Here is a 19,791-nt window from a genome sequence, read left to right as displayed (position 1 = left end):
GTGTAAATGGACACCATACCTACTCTGCATTAACTTTGCCATCTGGATGTGCCTTTATTCCTGAACTCGGGCTACTTACCTTTTTAACAAGAATGTTAATTTAAAGGTTTAATACGTGGCAACTCACACATGATACTGTCATAGATTTCTTTTTTTCCTTGAGTTCTTTCTTGCATGTGATTGTGTGATGATTTCTGAGAGCCTAAAATGGCTGAAGGACTGTGGTTTGGTCTTTTAAAATAAATAACATCCTCTAAATATGGACCTAGCATGGAATATTTCAGCCTCTAAAGTGAATGTTTTGGAAAGTAAAAGTGTGTGAAAACTGGGGGTTAGGCTAAGAACTTATTCTTTTCCAGTCTAAACTATAGTGATTGCAGTATTTATGTAAATATGGATGCAAATTTTGTTCAGCCCTCACATACCTGGCAAATTACCAGTCTGATCTTTTGCCTTGGAAACTTGGGGCAGCTTTGTGTTAGCTTTCATACAGTGAACTTCTCTGACATCAAAGATTAGTTAAGTATCCTGCTACAGTACCACATGATTGAGTTTCATTTCCTATACAAATAATATTCAAACCGTGTTAATTTTCTAGTTTTCTGAAGGACCAAAATAATAACCACCAGGGAACAGAAGTAGGAGCAGATAATTAGACTAAGATGAGACATTTGAGAGAGAAAAAACGATCTTCTGGATAACTGGGAATAGAAGACTGACTCTGTAGTGACTGTGTATAGAAGGAAGCAGCAGTAACTTTATACATCCTAGAAGGTCTGCAAAGGAGGTGTTAGCAAAATAAATACTTGGAATTGGTTAAAAACAAGCTGTGTGTTTTGAATTAGTTCTTTAAGATTGAGGATGTAAGTGCGAGAAAGAGGGCAGTAATATTCTACTGTGCTGGAGTTTAACGAGATCAGTGAATTTTATATAGCTAGATCGAATGTGCTAAATGTCAATTAAAGTCCATGAAGAAATATGGACGACTTCAGAGATTTGTGGCATCTAAAGGTATGGATCTGCGTCCTTCAGGGGAATGAGAGACAAAAGTAGGTGAGGTGTAAGTAGACTTTGGCGATGATTTGACTATTCTGTTCTGAATCACGCTTTGGTCTTCTGTCGTGGTGGAAACAGAGGAAGCCTCCCTGGGCGAGGGAGGTGGAGTCAGTGAAGCTGTTGGCCTATAAATGAGAATCAACAGCTGTGGAGATTAGGAATTAAAAGGGATGGGGCTGTGTCTCCATGCCGTGTTCGGTGTGAGCTTTCCCACTATCTCTGTATTCCTAGAACTTCGCTTTTACATGTTCTCTTCCTAATGTGAGCGAGCTGGCAGCTCATTCACCAGAAGAAATGTCCTTTCCATTTCTAATTATCATGGCACTACCTATTTTTTCTCCTTCCTTGGCTGTGAAAGGCTTTTCTGTATACTAATAAAAAAGTCTTTAGACTTTTTAAAGACATTAGAGTCTTTAAAAATCACCTCTAAAGAAGTTAGAACTTCTTTTTGGTCAGTGAGCCTATTGTCATTGCAGAGGCAAGCAAGGCTTCTGCCCTGCAGTTCCATCTCCATCATGTGTCCACAGGTAACACATATGCACACAGGAGACAAAATGTGTGCGTAAGGAAAAACCTTCCCTGCAGTCATCAGGTATACACATAGGCCACATCTAGGCGTCGTCTCTCCTGTCACGCTCCTAACCATGCAGGTCTGTGTTGAGATAACTGTTTTGTAATTGTTCTTTATTTGTGCAGAACTATAATCCTCGTAAGAGAAAATGTTACTTTGGAATCCAGCTCTAATTGGCATGAGTCTTACAGGCAAGTCTGCTAAGCTAGATGTTGTGCAAGTCTTTCAAAAGTGAGGTTTGAAAGGAGAAAAAGGGGACGATTATTTTAGTTTTGACACTGAAGAAAACCAGTATTTCTTCTAGTTGGTCGATACTTGGATTTTCACCAGTATAGCTCCAATTTTGCTGTGACATTTACTGCCCCTGTTCCACTGCTACTTGTGAAATGCTCTAATTGTACTGATAATTTGAGCCTACGTGGGATGTGAAGTGTCATCTCCCTTGACCAAGCTAGTGCTACAATTATAGTGTCATGACTGCCTACTTACGGGAGGTTGTGGTACTCCGTGCCAACTCCCTTTTCATGTGTAGACAAAACATAAGGGCTTTGCTGGTGTAAGGTGGGGTGGATGCAGCTTGGTGTTACATAAATAGTTAGAAAGTTAGTGCTCCTATAGTTCGAGGTAGCACTCTCCCTGAGGAGTCACAGTAATGGATGGTGCATGCTCCTGCTCGGTCAGAACGCAAAGTGGAATAGGTTCATCTCTGATCTTTTCTAACAGTCTGAAATGTGTCTGGTTGTACTGACAGCCCTGAGGTTATCTTCAGGACAGGCAATAGGAAAGGATGCTAAACTTCGGACCATCTACTTGCTTAACTAAAAAAATAAGTCTAATTCCTCAGATATGGTTAACTGCCACAGTTGTTGTCAGAGACTAATCCTTAACGTTAATATTTAAGGAAAATGAAACTAAATGGGAGAGCTTTTCTGTAATCCAAACACACTTGGTGTGCCCTTATCTCGCCATCAAGATATGATGCGCTATTTCCATTCTCCTTTCGGTGTTCTCAAAGTTGAACCAAACTCAATCTAAACTGTAAGCATTCTGCCGCTGACTGCCCACATGGAGGAAACCTGGGGTGCTATCCCCCCTTCTACACAGGTTATCGTGTCCTTTTTCTTCTCAGCTCCACACGATGTTCCCCCAAATACTTAAACATTTTAGAGGCTGAATTTCTAGTCCTCTGCGTCCTGTCAACGTTTGGACTTCTGCGCAGAGCTGATCAGTGTGACTATAAGGTACTGCCAGGTAAGAATGGATAGTGTTTGTGCAGATGTGAACTGCACAGAGTACAGAAGGTCTGGGTGAGGTTGCAGATGTCCTGTTTGGTGCTAAGACAGACGTTGGGTGGGATTGGCAGTGGCAACCAATAACACTTGTAAAGAACATCTGACGTCTTTGTGTTTATGCTCTTTGTGCTTTGCAAATTTCTGAGCACAGAGTCATCCGTTAATCTTCCTGTTGGTCAGTATTGCCTGATTTTTTGCCTTCTGATGAATCTCTGATACGACAAATCACTGGTGACAATCTGAGACATCTTAAAGAAGCAAGCACTATTTAATGGTTCTCACTTGATAGTCAAAGGACTCCTGGTGGTCTGTTAAGAAATTGTTAGGAGCTGGTGATGCAAATAGTATCACCAGCTGAAATACGTGCAATGTGTGCAGTAAGGAATGGAAGTGCTCTCTGTAGAACTGCTTCTCATCCAGTTTGCCAGCCCTGGGGTGAAAGATAGGTCCCTCATGATTTTCCATGCCTGTGCATTTTCTTCCCCTGGATTTTATACTTCCTTTTAATTTTCTTCAGGTTTTGCCCACAGCTTGTTGATTTTTAAGCAAAAAGAGCATGCTGCTCTAAATCCAATGCCTTCTGTCATTATGTGCTTTACTTTTCCATGAATTCCTCTGGAAAACTTCGTCTGCAACTGGAAGGACGTTTTAAATTTTGTGAGCTGAACATCAAATTCATGGTGGAAGTTTCAGTTGCTCAGGTGTCAGGTATGGCCCCGAGTTCAACTTTCTCTTGCCCCTGGTCTTCAGCTGCAGGGGACTGAATGCATGGGCAGTGCTCAGGAGACAGTGGTGCTGCTCCTTGGGACTAGTCCAGAGGGAGCGATTCAAAAGCTTTTCATACCAACTTTACAACTGGAAAGAGGTTTACACAAAGTTGGGCCTGTGTTTTATTTTTTGATCTTTTAATTGACAGACCAGATTGCTGTTGACACAACTCATCATGTGCTGAGCAGTAGCAAATTACACAGAGCTGTAGAGGATGTCTTTTAAAAAAAAACCAGCTTTGGCAAAAGGCTCCTTAGTGAGAGAAAAGTTAATGTCTTATTTCAATTAAAGCAAACATTTATATGGGAGGAAAAATAGCCAGATCCATTTTACAATGATATTAAAAGGCATTAGGGTGTCAGTAAAATAAGCAAGGAAGGGTAGCAATGTATTTATCCAGCAGAAGCACAACTAAAGACTTCAAAAGCTTTATAAGATGAGAAGAATGTGCGCAATGAGGATTTCCACTCTGGTTTAAATGACTGATTTATTAATCTGTCACCATTACTGAGGGTGGTGTTCCTTAAATGTCGTATGATACATCAAGCTTTTGATCTTTTTTTTTTTTTTTTTTTCCCCTGGATTTGAGCAACGCAAGTTTAGTCTTATATGAAAAAAGCATCCTGTTTTCATCATTCAGTGTGTGATTTCACCTTTTATTTCTCGGTAAAACTGATGGAGTGGGAGTCATACCCAGCAGGTTAGAAAGCTGATTGAAGGATTCAGGGGTTTCATCCCACATGCAGTGTTTGCTTGCTTGCATATCCTGACACTTGAAAACAAATCACTGAAGGATTTAAAGTAGGTTTTGTCTGTCACAGAATTGCTTAATTTTTATGTTCCCAAATCTTTCACTTGGCTTCTTTAACATTAGTAAATTTAATTATTGGCTTGCAGATTGCATCTAAGGCAGGAAAACATACAGCAGGAATGCACCAGTAGCAGCAGGCTTGCCTGTTTCAAGCTGTGGTAGTAAATATGCCTGAAAGTGAAGTCTAATAATGACCAATTTATATATTTTAGGAGAAGAAGTAAACAATATGATGAATAAGGCTGGTCTGTCTTAACAACAGATTGTAACACTTGAGCAGTTCTGCTTTGGACCAAATGTGTGACTTTTACACAGGATTTTTTTTTTTTTTTTTTTTTTTTAGCTTACCTTGAGCAAAAAGCGTGGTGACATTAATTGCTGTAACATTTAACATAACACGGTAGTCAGGCAAATCCATTGTTACTAGCTATGAAAAAACTAGTTCCAAAAGGATTAGCAATTGCGAGCTTCAACAACGTTAACAACTTGTTTACATGGACTACAAGGTCATAGTTGATTTAATAATTTTTAACGTGACTCCTGAAGTCATGTTCTAAGACTATCTAGGTTTCTATCACAATTAGGCTTTCAGTCCGGGGGGAGACGGGGGGACGGGACTTCCGGTTTATAGAAGAGCACTTCCTACAGTTATATGTGTGAGCACAAACTGTCACGGACTTGGTTTCTTGCGGCTTTTTGGTCTTTTTAGTTCAACCACAAATAGCTGTTCACAATGGCTCCCACACACAACTGCCACATTGTATCTCCAGCTCCCCCCAGGACTTTCTGACTCCCCTCCTTGAGCGTGCGCTGGCCCAGCGCTCTGCCTCGGCTGCCTGGCTCCTGGCAGGCCAGGCCAACGGCTCTCCATTGCCGCCTGCTCCCAGCCCCTCTTGGGCTGCGTGTCGTGCAGGTCTGCTCTCAGCGGCTCAGCCCACCGATCTGTCGCCTCGTTGAACCTGGCCAATGAGTTTAGAAGTTACCAGAGTGGAGTTAAGAGACAGCATAACTGCATAAAGCATAAAGTTATGCTTAGAAAAGCTCGAAATAACCCTTTACTTACGCACAGCTGTTGATATCGGTATAGTACGGGGGGTACGTGAAGAGGAAGCTGTGCAGATCTAGGTTCGTGTGGACCACCAGCATCCGTCCTGCGGTGAGTAACAGATTGCAGTTGAACAAGCTACTTGGAAATGAATAACTCTCCCGTTTGCTAATTAATTTTCGTAAAACGTCAATGAATATTTAATGAATCCCCACTCTCAAAGGAAAATTTTCTACTTGGGAAGGATACCCAGACATTTTAATTTTATGTATCTGTAGAAGGGAAATAAGGTGATCTATGAGAAGAAAAGAGGCTTCTGAATTGAGCACTAAACCAGTTACATGGTCATGAAGTGACTGGATTGTGGCTGTCTGCAAATTACACGTGCTGGCATAAAAGTCAAATCCTATAGCATTTGTTGGTCTGAGTATTTCTTAAGTCATAAGAATTTTCATTAGATAGCAACATTATTAGAAGAAACTTCTTTTGTGTATTTACGGTATTTTTCAGCTATCTTAGTAAATGACTAAAGTCGTACAAATCAGACATCTATCTGAAATTTCTCATCCCCTTCGTAGGCGGCTGCTGCTTCCTCTCTTGGGAGAACTGAAGCTTTGCTTTTCTCCTACATAACGTAGGAGAGCTTTCCTCATCGAAGGAGGCGAAAGGGGACTTGGGCTACGGGCTGAGCAGTCCCAAAGGAGGAAACCACCATGCCTGGAGAGAAGCTTGTCCCTGTCTTGTGAACCACTAGCCACGAGCTTTCCTTGTCACCATCTCTGCCTGCCACTGAGGCAATAGCTGTGAACTTGCCACTCCTGTTACTAGAGTGTAAGTAGTGATGCTGGTAGACATAGGTGAATAATTTCCCTATGTAAATGGCAGCTCTTCTTGACAGGAAACGAGCTGCATCATCATTCACAACAGCCTGGCAATGTAGACATGAGTGTAGCAGGGAATCCTGTGTCTAAACCTGGATTCACTAGATCTGGATAAACGCCTTGAGCAGGTCCTTGGGTCCCCACACTTCACTCCTCCAGTGCAATAAGCAGCGATTCTCTCTTTTGTATTTTTAGAGTGTAAGCTCCTTAAGAGAGATGCCATGTCTGTCATATGCATTTAAAGTGCTTCATGTGCTCAATCCAGCCCATGCTCAGCAGGTCCTTGATATCATTTGGAGAATCTAAGTACAATTGCCTGATTATTACATCTTACGGAGAAAATAGTACATGATTAGGCCATTAAAAGGTTGTGTGCTGAGTAACTGGATGAAGATTGCACTGACAGTTCAAGTTTTTCCTGTCTCTTGAGGGCTCAGATTTCCCAAGTTTAGTAAAGCAGTTTTTTATAATATGAATCTGTGTAGACTGCCATGCCGGGAAGCACAGTTATCTTCTCTCAGAGCTAAGAGAGTGGAAAGCAGCAGCACAATGCAATTACCTGCTATATGTACCTGACGCAGAGAGGTGTTAATGGGTTTCTTTGCTACTTGCCAAACAGCAAAGCAGTGTTGAGGCCAAAATGCGTAGATGTGATGAATGCTCCTAGCCTTGTAACCCTACCAGCCAGACAAGGTTGTTCTGCCTAGCCTCTTCTTAGCACTTGCTTTTCATTTCTTACATCTCTTAATTCTGTAATTAGCTCATCACATTATTTATTTTCAGCCATACTCTCTGCTCTTTTTCAGCCTTGCTCCTTGGTCATTCTTCAAATTGTGAGCAGGGTGATGATCAAAACTCTTTTTTTACTTTATGGAAGCACCAGAGCTTTTCATGTGAAACTGTAGTTTTTCTCCTTTTTTTTTTCTTTTCTGTAACCTCAGTCTTGGAAATAGCTGAATCCCTTGAGCAAAAGCTTCCCAAAAAAGATCCTATTAGTCAGACAGCTAACATCAGGAATGTTTAGCCTGAATTGTTCAAAATTATCCTGAAGCAGAATATTACAATGGAAAATGTTAAGTAGCCTCCGCATAAATGCGGCTACTTGTGCTGCCATTAATAACCTTGGCCTTGTAGAGAATGTTCTTGTGCTAGCTAAATTAGATTAACCAGTAAATTTTCTCCATCTTTATGTCTAGCAGTTTCTTTTCTGTAACCTCAGTCTTGGAAATAGCTGAATCCCTTGAGCAAAAGCTTCCCAAAAAAGATCCTATTAGTCAGACAGCTAACATCAGGAATGTTTAGCCTGAATTGTTCAAAATTATCCTGAAGCAGAATATTACAATGGAAAATGTTAAGTAGCCTCCGCATAAATGCGGCTACTTGTGCTGCCATTAATAACCTTGGCCTTGTAGAGAATGTTCTTGTGCTAGCTAAATTAGATTAACCAGTAAATTTTCTCCATCTTTAATGTCTAGCAGATTTAAGACTTCTGGGCTTAAGCCTGCTGCCACTAAAGCTGATGGTAAAACTGTTGGATTCTGTGTGAACATGGACTTTTCAGGAATGATGTCAGAATTTTGTACTGTTGAAATCTGTGAATATTAAGAATACAAGAATATGGACATTACAGTGCAAAAATAAAGTGAATAGCTTTCAGACCAGACTTAAGTGTGAACAAGAATGTGTATGGCATTTCAGTCAGTTTTAATGTTAGCTTGTAAAAATCTGTAAGTATATTAAGAACATAGGAGTCCCCATGGCTTCTGGTAAAATTACATTTTTGATATTGTAGAAAAAATTGTGTGATGAAGGGTTCAATTCCATTTTTCTGAATGTTTCATATATCTGAAGAATTATAACTCTCGGGAGAGCATAATATAATATCTAAAGTCATATTGGTATTTAATGTTTTATCATTGTAGTTCTGCTTGCAGCCTCTGCACCTTATTCCATCACCCTCAGATATGCTGTGGCATTATTCAGATTTAAATAGCTTTTACCACTCACTGGCAAGAAAGCTGTTCCAAGAATATTGTCTGCATTGCTTGCTAAAAAACCTGATAATGTAAACTGCTGCCCTTTTCAACTGGTGATCGTTGCCTGGTGCCACTATTAAATAGCAGGTAAACAAGCAGCATCCCAGGGTCTCAGCTGGCATATTGCCACTCGGGCATAGTAATATATGCTGCGCTCCTAAATACAGGCGAGACATTTACAGATTTAAAATACTGAGCTATTTTGTGCTGTATTTTGTATGTGCTAGGCAATTTTTTTGTCCCCGTGAAAGTCTGGTGTATCTTCAATGCTGTTTCATGTTGGTTTTGAGTTCCCAGAGGTTTTTCTCAGAGCTAAATCCTGCCGTGCCAGAGCATGGGCCAGACCAGAGCTGGCTTTAGGAGCAAGTAGTTCAGTGGGATGAATCTTTGCCTGAGATAATTCACCTCGCTGGACCGCTGTGATATCCCAACTAGCTGGAGTATTTTCATGCTGCTCTGCTGTGCATAGTATAGACAGCCTTCAGTCTGAGATCTCTGCAGGCAAAATAGGCCATATCTGTGAGCTGAGCCACTCTGCTCAGCCTGTGCTTCATTCCTCACAACGTGCCAGGGAGTAGAGGGGGAGGCGAGAGGTTTTGGTACGTCTGGGGTGGGAAGTCTGTGCCTCCTCCTCCCCAGTTTGAAAGCGAGAGGTGGCGGTGACTGAAGTCAAGAGTTTTACTGACCATGCCTGGAGAGCAGGAGCCTATTCCTGGCAGAGGAGAGCTGATGTCCCAGGAAATGTGCAGGGACAGGAGTAACATCTAACCCAAAAAAGACAGACTATCCACACGCTCATATCCATCGTACAGAGAATTCACAGCAAGTGCTCATACTTGACCACCCTGCAAAGTGATCAGATCGGCTACAAATGAGCATCTCTCTCTTGGAGCGCTCTGCTGAGCTAAATGGGAGAACCTCTCTGAAGCTTGTTCGTGGCTGATTTTAATAGCAGCAGTCTCATCTTGGTGTGCGGGGCTTTAATTGTGCACGTCCCATTAGTGCTAATGGAGTTACGCACCTGAAGTCCTGTGCATGGAGATGAGACTATAAATCTAGGGTTACAACCTCATTAAAGTTGTTTATTTCCCGTGTAATAGCCCTTTTGCCACCAGGATACCTTAATTCATTACTTTATTTGTCCCTTTGAATGAAGTCTCCTCATCTCAAGATCATAACTGCCTCTTCTGTGCTGTGCCCTGAGATGACTACTCATACTTTTCTCCATCTCTATCGCTCAGCATGGCAAAAAAAGCCAGGACCCATCTCCTGAGATTCATTGGGAGCCTTATACAGAGAAATGTATTATTTTTTTTTTAATCTTTTAAACCTCACCAATTTCTGTATTGTTTTTCGTTGTGAGTGCTGGAAGGTGCTGCTAGGCTATGCTGTTTCTCAGCACAATTTACCATAGCTTTTGGAAATCCATCTGTACTCAGCACTTTCCCATGGGCAGCGAGCGTGGGGGGGAAGCAGGCTGCAACAGCAGCTGGGCTTGTGCTGGAGAAGGTGCCTGTGCTCATCGAGGAATGAGCTGCTGTGGCACTTGGGGAAAAGGCTCTTAAATATGAGCAGGGGAAAGAGTGAAGGTGGGAAAGCCAGGGGAGGACTGGGGCCAGCAGAACTGAAGAGAGCTCACTTTCCTAAAAAACAAGTGCCAACAACTGATGGGATAACACTTGGGGAAACCCATCTTTTTAAAAGTGGGCTCAGGTCAGGCAGTTTATAAAAGAGGGTGGTTTGTGAAGAGATGGAGTGTGCTGACAGCAAGCAGCCTACGAGGGGCACTGGGCAGAGGAGTTGTCTGCTCCCATCCCACGGGAGAAGAAACCTTTGACAAGTACTGCATCCCGCATTTCTTGTATCCATCTTATGAAGATAGATACTTTGGTCTTCTGCTGTCTTGTGGTCTTTTCAGCCCTGACTCCTGTTTGTCTCTGAAGGGCGATATATACAGGAATAACAGGGCCTTTTCTAATCCATCACAAATAGCCAGATGACAAAAAAAAAAAAAAGATGTTTTATTCTAATGGCCTTTGTTTTGAACTTCTCAGTTTTTCAGCAAGGGTGATTTTGTCCATACCGGTCTTGAAGAGCTTTGCCATCTCCAAGCCAAGACTTCCTACAGTGGTTAACAAGGTGAGTGCCCGTCACAGGTTGTCTTAAAAAGACTGGTTTGACAAAGACATGAAGTGAAGTCTGAACACTATAAAAAGGGTATAAGAAGGTTAACGATAATTTGAGAATATTGGTCTTTTCTGGCATGGAAGGGTTGAAAAAACAGCTTTAGGCCCATGTTTCTAGGTTTGGATTTTCACAAGTGCTCTGCTTTCGGCAGGGGGACATGGAGATTACAGGGAGGATGGGGGGGAAGCGAGCGCTTGTGCTTCAGCCAGTCTGGTATGTCGGAGGGCAGCGGAGATTGGGGTGCAGGGGCCAGCTCAGAAACAAGTTATGTTTCAAAAGCACAGGTAGGAAGGTGCTCATTTAGGGGATAAGCAAAGGGTGGATGATTTCAGAAAGTCTTTTGGTGGGGGAGAGGAAAGGGGAGGAATGAGAAAGGCGCAGAGTCTTTACTTGCCCTAGCAAATTAGCTGACTTGAAGAAATGCCCGTATATGAGGAAGACATTAAAGGCAGATGCAAATGTGGATTTTCATATTGAGTGGGAAGAGTGCTGCATGGAGGAAGCTGAAACTAGGTAGAAAAATCACGAATGCGAACAGACTGGAGCCAGTGATGAGCTGTCCACTGCAAGCAGTTGGGCAGTGTTGGTGGGCTGGGAAGAGAAAGTAGAGATTTGAGCAGGGGCATTGTTAAATGGAAATGAAATTGGCGGGATAGGAAACTTTTTTTCCCAGGTAGTAGTTGTTTAGTTCACACATGACACTTTCTTCTGGAGAATCAGAGTGTGTCCTTGCCAGTTAGGTCTGCAAACCCCTTCACCAAGGTTCATCACATCCCCTGGCACCATCATGTGTTGTCCAGTGATTGCTGTTTCTGTTCATGTGTGCGAGTCTCTTTCTGAATAAGCTTTAATGGCATTGCAGAGCTTCCACTTCACTTTTGCACTCAATTTTCAATATGCAACTCACTGAGTTAATTTGCAAGGGTAGTTATCATGGTTTGAAGCACCTCATTTGGAGATGGATCCAGATGAGACAGCAGCAGGTATTGAATTCCGTGTTGTGCATCGAAATAATAACCAAAATGGAACTTTACCTTGTTCTTTCCATTTCCATTTTATTTTCTTATTCATTTAAGTGAGTAATTAAGATGCAGGTTGCCCCCAAGTACCTGATTCACCTGGGGGTGCATGGTACCCTGGGCAACTGGACCTACAGAAGCCACCTTAGAGGTGTTTTAAATTCAATTAAAGACTTGGTTATTTGAGACAGCTCTGAGATTTCAGGTGTACTGAATGTTGTTGTCTGCTCCACTGTGGTAAAGGTATGCCTGCCATTGGCACAGGTTCAAGCTATGGCATCACAAACTCAGCTAGTGTCTAGGCAGAGCTCTCCCTCTCCCCATCCACAACTGAGACCATCACTTCTCAGCCATCCCTCGGTGCCCTACTGGCAAGGCAAGCAGCTAAGCCGGCCTTGCAGTCATTCAATTTGTGCAAGCCTAGGGAGAGAGTGAGGACCCTTCAGTCAAGGACTCTTCAGTGAAACTGTTGGCTCTACCCCTTTTGTGATAATCACAGACATTTAGCTATTAAAAGAAACAAATTCAGATACTGTCAGTTTGTACCATCTTTTTGTTCTTTTGCGCTGATCTGGTTTGTTGTTCTAGAGCTGTGCAGTTTATTGTTGTTTTTAAGGGGTTTTTATTTTTGACCAAATCAGCACAAAGTAGTAGTGGCAGTAAAAATAATGGCATTTTATTTTAACATCTGGCTTTGAGTCGTGTTTGACATTGGCAGGGAATAAATAAAGGCATTCTGTTGTTTCCCTGTGAAATGAGATGTGAAATGAGATTTTTTTTTTTTTTTTTTTTTTTTTTTTTTTTTTTTTTTTTTTTTTTTTTCCTGGGCATTTAGGTGTGTACTGTGCTCTGCAGAAAGGGCATCCCATAGTTCTTCACAAAACTTTCCTAATTGTGGGCCGGGTAGGATAAATGTTTAGCAATCAACTTGGCAGGGGAAGTGTTGCCGGGAGCCGCCACCCAGGGAGCACTCCACCACCTACTCCTCGTCCAGATCCAGCAGTACTGGTACCACCAAGATCCTGGCTGCCATGCCACCCGGGTTGCTGGTTGCTGGCCTGGGCAAGCCCTTTGATGAGGCCACACAAGCTGGCTTTCATCTAGAGGCTACCACCTGCAAAGGGCTCTTGTGTATCGCTTGCCCATGGCGCGATTCATCTCAACTGGCTTCTGCTGCCTGTGTTGGACCTGATTGTCTGGGTGCCTCTCAGTGAAGTGTGCTATGGTCAGGGGACCAGATGTCGGCACCTACTTTCGAATGAGGTGTTTGTGCCCTGAGCTCTGCTGACTACAGAGGAGGCACAGGGTTACCTGCTGGAGCGCAGACAGACCTTCAGTCAAATGAATATAGCCTCTGGTACCTCCAACAAGATCACGTTAGGGTTGAGGGTCCCACCTGGTTTGTCCTGGCTCACCCGTATCTTCTGTATGTCCTTTATGTGTAGATGAGATCCATCTCCTCATCCTGGGCATATGCTACTCTGAATTTCCACCTGGAAATGGGAACAGAGTAAGTCCGCATGCGAGGAGTGTCCTCACTGAGCTGTGCCGCCCTCAGCTGCATCTACCAGCAGGTGCTTTGCGTCTGTGCTCCCGTGTGCTCTGAAAATTGAGTTCCCACTGATAATTAAGCTTCGAAATATGGTATGTGCCCATCCTAGTGAGAGAATAGTGTTGGTTACATGAAGTGTGTCATGTTGCCGGCTTTGACGATATTTTTGTATAGCTACAAATATTTTCTATCAAGTTTTATTAAGTGAGACCCACATACTTCTTCCAGCTGTGACCGTGCGGTCTGTTGCTACATAGCTGTTCACCCCGCCCTTGCTCAGCAACACTTCACAGTCATGCTGTGGTGCAGATGAAGAATTTGGGCTTGAAGCTGGCAATCTGATTCCCATTAAAGCTGTATGGAAATTTGCCACACACCTGCCTAGGAAGCTGGAATAAATAATTCAGTGCTGCGCAGTGATACCTAATGGCAAGCAGATAACTTGAATAACCTTGTACTGGGTTTAGCTCCTCAGTGCTCTGTCCTTTCATAACAAGAGAAGGAAAAAACCCCAAGACAGACATGGGGAGGTTAAAAAGGGTTGTGGACTTTCTCTCTCTTGGAATGAGTTTTCAGCCCTTCCGAAAGGAAGGGACTGACATCTGGTACAGCTGAGGAATGCAGCATCGAGTGCAAACTGTGGGACCCAGTAACGCTTGCTGGGGATAGTCGACATCAACGAGAATGCGGCCAAGTTAATTGCTACATGTTAATAGCCATACAAGGCAAAAAAAAAGAGTGTGCAAATCTTTGCATCTGAATTCCATTTTCAGAAATACCTTCGGACTTTAGGAGCAAGTGTCATAAGTAGAATTTAGACTCTTCATTGCATGGGTCACTCTTGCAAGGAAGGCCACCTTCATTACATACATCTATTAACCATTAACTGTGGGAGCAACTCTTCTACAAGCATGACTGATTTGCCCTCACTTGGATGCAGCTACAGGGATGTATTTTGAAAGCTAGGCAGGCAGAGCTGTGGGCAGAAACTTCTAGGTTTAGGTCCTGTGCTGCTTAGGCAGTCAGTTGGTCGTATTGGTTTCCTAGTGCTTTCTCACTTTTTTTGCTATCTACGTGCCTATGGACACCTGGTGATTAATATCTGGATTTAGAGCAAGCATCATTGGATCTAACTGCTGTTATTTCATTTTATATTTTATAGCTCTAAAAGGCTAAGAATCTCGCATGAGAGGTGAAGCCATCATGTTTTTCTTTTGGAGTTCACCAGTTAATCTATGAGAAATAATCTTAACAAATACTGGTTTACGTTTAAAAAAACTTGATTTGCATAGAATCATATTAGCTTTTTGTCTGCAACACATTTTAATATCATTGCTTCTTATTCTTGAAAGCAAAATAATCCCTGCCTCCAGGCTTTTAGTGATCTGTAAGTTACACTGGAGACAACATATCTAATTCAGCAAGAATGATGCACTAACTCCAATACATGGTGCAGCCTGTTAGAAAAGATAATCTAATCTTGCTAAATGTATGAATAAGTTAAGAATGTAGTAACTTTAACAACTGAAGTTTGTGGCTCTGGGCTCATGGGCTTCAATGACAGCTCTCTCCCACCTGCCCTGTTGCAAAGCCTACAACTGTGCCCAACGCACAGCAGATTGCTTCTGTTCATTATCACCAGAAGATAAAACTGTATCAGCTGTGTAGAGACACATGTTAATCCTCTGCAACCCTTTTACCTTACAAACTTGCCATTGCAGGCCTGGTCTTGAGTGTGTGTGTGTGTGTGAATCTTGGATGGCATCGAGTATGCCAATCCAAGCTGAAGAGGTGCCTCGTTGCAGACCTGGTTGCCCTACCCCAGTGGCAGTGGGCTCCCCTCCCCGCTGCACTGCCCCAGGCACCTTACCGGGAGAGGCCCCCTGGGAGGAAGAATAAACTGTAGCTACAAACATAGCCTTGCTTTCAAAGCAAGCAGGAGAATAGCTGTAGATGCAGATAGGGAGATGATTTGCTGCACAGGATGGTGTCATTCTCTTACGGTCGCTTTCCAGCATTGTAAACTCTCTGGGCCGATGTAAATAATATCAGTGAATTAAACAGAAATGGTTTCTACTATTGCGTAGTTATTATTTCCAAGCAGTATGGCAAAGAGATTTTTCCGGCATGTCTGTGTTCAGAGGGAAATTGTAGGTAGGTCTGTGTGCTCAATTTCAGCATTTAATCTTGGGACAAGTAGGTTAACAAGTAGTCTCTCAATGACATTACAGTATATTGTGTTTACGATGTCAAACTAAGGCCATTCTGATTTTTTGACTTCTATAAAACACCCCATATACTGTACTAGGAAATAGTCACTTTCTTACATATGATGTGCCAGGTTGGTATAGTGAGACAGTTTTGGTACATTTCCAAAGAAACTAGACTTCTGGGATTTTTTATTTCATTCCGCCCAATGCAATCTGATCTACTGTGGGTCCCATGTGAAGTCAGTTTATGTACCTTTGGCCACACAACCCCACATGATTACTAGCTGACTTTCTTGGCTCTTAGAAAAACTGTCAGGCAATTTTTTGATTTTAGCCCCAAACAAGGAGAAACAGGGAGCTTGCCGGTCCTGGTTCTGCACACAAACGGTGGGGGAAAAAAGCACATCTTTTCTTTAAATAAAGGATCATTTAAAAAAAAATAAAAAATCCTTGAACTGCATTTTTCATCTATCTGAGCAATTATAAGATGCTGGTTTCTTTATTGGGGGGAACACCATTCTCATACCCTTAATTGCAGACTGGAACAGATCTTGAAACAGAAAAATCTGCTTTACTGATAAGATCTATCAATCAGCTAAACATGCATACCCAATAACTCGTAGCAGGTCATGCTAACTGCTCACTGAAAAACTGTGGGGTCTGTAGTACTTTAAAATATTTGTTATATGTTATTATTTCTCAATCTTTACTTTCATTTGGTGATGTCAGGATGCCAAATTTATAAATAATGGGGTACTTTCACCTTTTATTTAACTACTGGATGAGCTGCATCGCTCTAGTTGCAGGCTCCCAGCTCAGTTTAACTCTATTGCGCTGGAGACACTGGGGCATTTCTCGTCCCGCTCCCAGGCAGGGGATGGTGGGTGGGTTGATCCTGCAGAGGGTAGATGAAGCAGCATTGCTGCCGAAGTGGTAACACAGCCCATCAGGCAGCTCAGCACAGCGGGGTCCAGTCCTGCCCCCTGCTAACGTTACTGACCAGGGGGTTTGGGAGCAGGGTGGGGAAGAGTTTTGAGGAAATTTGACTCAAGATGCAGATTTTGCAGCTTGGACCTACCTCTGTTGCCAGTCAGGGAAAATCCTGCTGGTAGTTTCTGCATGATGGAGGGACAGCGGGGAGGACATGGCACGTTCCCGGCTGCAGTGGGAGAAGGTGCAGGCTTTGGGAGCTGAAGTCACAGCTCTGTCCTATTTCACAGAAGCTAAATGAGCGTTTCTCAATCTTTTAAAATCAAAAGACCAACAAGCCTTTTTGATCTGAGCACCGGCAGCCAGGGAGCGAATGGTGCCTGTGGGCAGGCATTGACATAAGCACCTGCCAACTGCGTGGGATGGCCTGTGTGTGTTTTGGTTTAGTTTCTTAATTATTTTTCTGCAATCAGTTCACAGACCACCTTCTGGTGCCTTATGGATTGTGGGTCGCCCATGGGCCCCATGGAGCAATGCTGAGCTGGATGATTGTTACTTATGAACTTAGGCTGCACCGGAGGCATTATAGATGAAGGATTTATGTGCTGTTACATACATTCCCTGAAATAATTGCCTCTGTCTCAAGTACTTTGATATTGATAAGTGACAGGTAGAATCTGTGTTCCTATCTAGTCCTACATGTCTTGTTTTGCCATTATCCACCTTCACTGAATAGTTTCCTTGTATAAGCTTAAATTTAGCAATTACTTCTTTGCAATGATCTACATTAATTCAGACATTGCGTCCAAGGATTTAGTCTAGCGTGTTCATTTCGGGTGAAACATTAGAAACCTTCCAGCATCTGTAATAATTTTTGTGTATTAAATGAAGGAATTTTTTAACTTAACATTAAAAAAATATGCTTAAATAATATGGGCCAGCTTCAAAGTGGCTGCAGACAGGAAATTGGAAGGTGGATGCTGTCTTTTTAGCCCATGTGAACATAAAAATAAAGTTTCACAGGAGCTGGACTTCAAGGCCAGCTCAGTGTGGTCTTGGTTTGCTGAGCTTGCTGCTTCACAGGGAATGCGAGGTCCTTCCTGGGGATGGATGAAACTCTGGCAGGAGACTGGCAAGCATGTCTGAGTGACTTTGCCCTGCAGAGAGCTGTGTGCTGCTGCTGTCCTGTACCCCCGTTAGCTGGGGTCCTTCTGGGGGACGTTTGTTTCTGTTGCGTCAAATCAGTGAGAGCCTGTAGACATTGTAGTCAGTACGTGTTAGTTGGTGGTCACCAGCTTAAACTGAAAATCCCATCTTCCCCCGAGGAGGAGTTGGCAGATGCACCGGGGGTCTGGTAGGAGGATGCACAGCTGGGGCAGAGAGTGGGAAGTGCCCAATTTACATCACTGCATTAACTACCGTTAATTCCTGTGACCGAGGCCTTGGGCGAACGCTAAGAAAAAGCTGCTCTTGCCTCCAAAAGGCGTTGTGTACCCGTGTTTAATGCACAGCTCGTGGCTTTGGGATGAGACCTGGCAATCCTGTAGCAGTGGTGGGTTCCCACTCCCTGCATCCACCTTCCTGTGGGGCGGTCACAGAGGGTGACAGAGCGTGCAGGTAGCCCAGGAAAGGTGGGTAATGATATGATAATGATAATGAAAAGGTAAATCAATTATTATGTGTGAAAAGGGTAATTAGCGAGCAGGTTACTGCTTAGCAGCTGAGATTTTCATCTGTTTGGTCAGGCCAATTTTTTTGGGAGTGGCTGATCGGCTGTAATACTCGATCTCTCGTGTGCATACATCTTGTTCTGTGGGTAACTGGCTGAAGTGATAAATCTGGTTACGCTGCAGTAGAGCTTAACCCTGTTTGTGAACAGCCACTGTGAAAACATTTGGGGCATGTACTGCATTTTAAACATTGATGTTGTGGCCGTTTTTGTTGCTGTTTCAAAACACTGGAAGAAGCAAGGCAACAGGATTATATAGTTCTCCGGCTCTCTTTTGCTTGTTCCTAATCTTAAAGTGATTTTTTTTTTTCAGTCATAAATAGCATTCTTTTCATTTTCTTTTAATTTTATCTGCCGCTTTGGATGTCAGATCTGGTTTATATACTCAGTGTACACACACATTCTTTAAAATAGAGGGATCCTGCTATTTTGCCTCAGGCACTTTGCAGCCCATTCCTGGTTATAGCAACAGCAAGTCTACTTGAAGAGCAATAGCCTTCTGCCTTGCCAAGTACATGACTTTCAGTGGAGTTGGTGCAGGCAGCATTGGACCTCTGTGCTCTCCTCATACCCTGCCTGTCCCGTAGCTAAGGAAAAGTAAATCTTCCCTCACAGCTGAGCAATTAGGATTTTTTTGGCCAAAGGAGAGGATGGGGAGGGGAAACCTCCTCACCTGCCTTGTAGGAATGTGGACTCTCCTGTAGTCACTTGGAAAAGTGATGGCGCAGCAATTTTCTTGCGTGGCTCTTGACGCTGATTATTTTAAGTGTCTTTTCCTGTGAGTGCAGAAGAATCTGAGGTTTCATTTTGTACTAGAAAAAGGTAATCTTCTAAGCAGTGCTTTAAGTTTGTTGAAGAAAAGCTTGAAAGAAAAACTTCAAGGCTCAAAAACCAAAAGGTGAACAAGAAGAAACCCACAGGATATTAAGAGAAACAAACAAGCCAACCAACCAACCAACCAACCCACCCACCCAACAAATAAAGACCGCCTGGCCCAGTTTCTGATCGGGGCTGGCAGTGCAGTGCACATCTGTCTGTGGTACTGACGTTGTCAATACTCCCTCTGTTCCTCCTCCACCCCCTTGTCTTCTAATTTTGTGAATGATATTTTTATAAATGCTTCTTCTTGGATGTGTTTGGTGTTGGTGAAGGGGGAGATGAGGAGAAATGCCATCATCCGACTCACTATGGGCTTAGTTGTGTTTTTCCATGCACATTTCTGCTTGCTGGCCATGCTGCATGCCTCCCTGATTGCCTCTGTTCTGGGTCAGCCAGTGTCAGTGGCTTGGGAGGGTGCCAGGTCCTCGTAAGTCTGATCTGCTTGGTCAGGACACTTACAAATACGCCTTACGTTGATCTAATTGTCCTCTGCCTCTTCAGACCTCCCAGGATGTCCCCTCCCCTGCTTTTTGGCTTTCCCTCCATCATTTTCCATACCACATCTATCTCTTTCACTGCTAGAAGAGCTCAAGACTGAGCTGGAAATGGAGATACTGTGGCTTTATTAAGAGGATCTGGTATTGTTATTTACTTTCCCCATGGTTTCTATACTAATGGCCATCGCAGCTCATGTTTTATTTGTCTGACCTTTGACAATTCATTTAAGAATAATGGACTCTTAATTTCAAACTTTGCCTGAAAATATCCACAAGGCTTATATTAAGAGTTGCCAAAACCAGTAGCCCCACAGAGGGGAGGCTGCTG

The sequence above is a fragment of the Aptenodytes forsteri genome, unplaced genomic scaffold (assembly GCF_000699145.1).
Source record: "Aptenodytes forsteri isolate BGI_AS27 unplaced genomic scaffold, ASM69914v1 Scaffold49, whole genome shotgun sequence".
Classification (NCBI taxonomy): domain Eukaryota; kingdom Metazoa; phylum Chordata; class Aves; order Sphenisciformes; family Spheniscidae; genus Aptenodytes; species Aptenodytes forsteri.
This window is presented reverse-complemented; position numbering follows the sequence as displayed.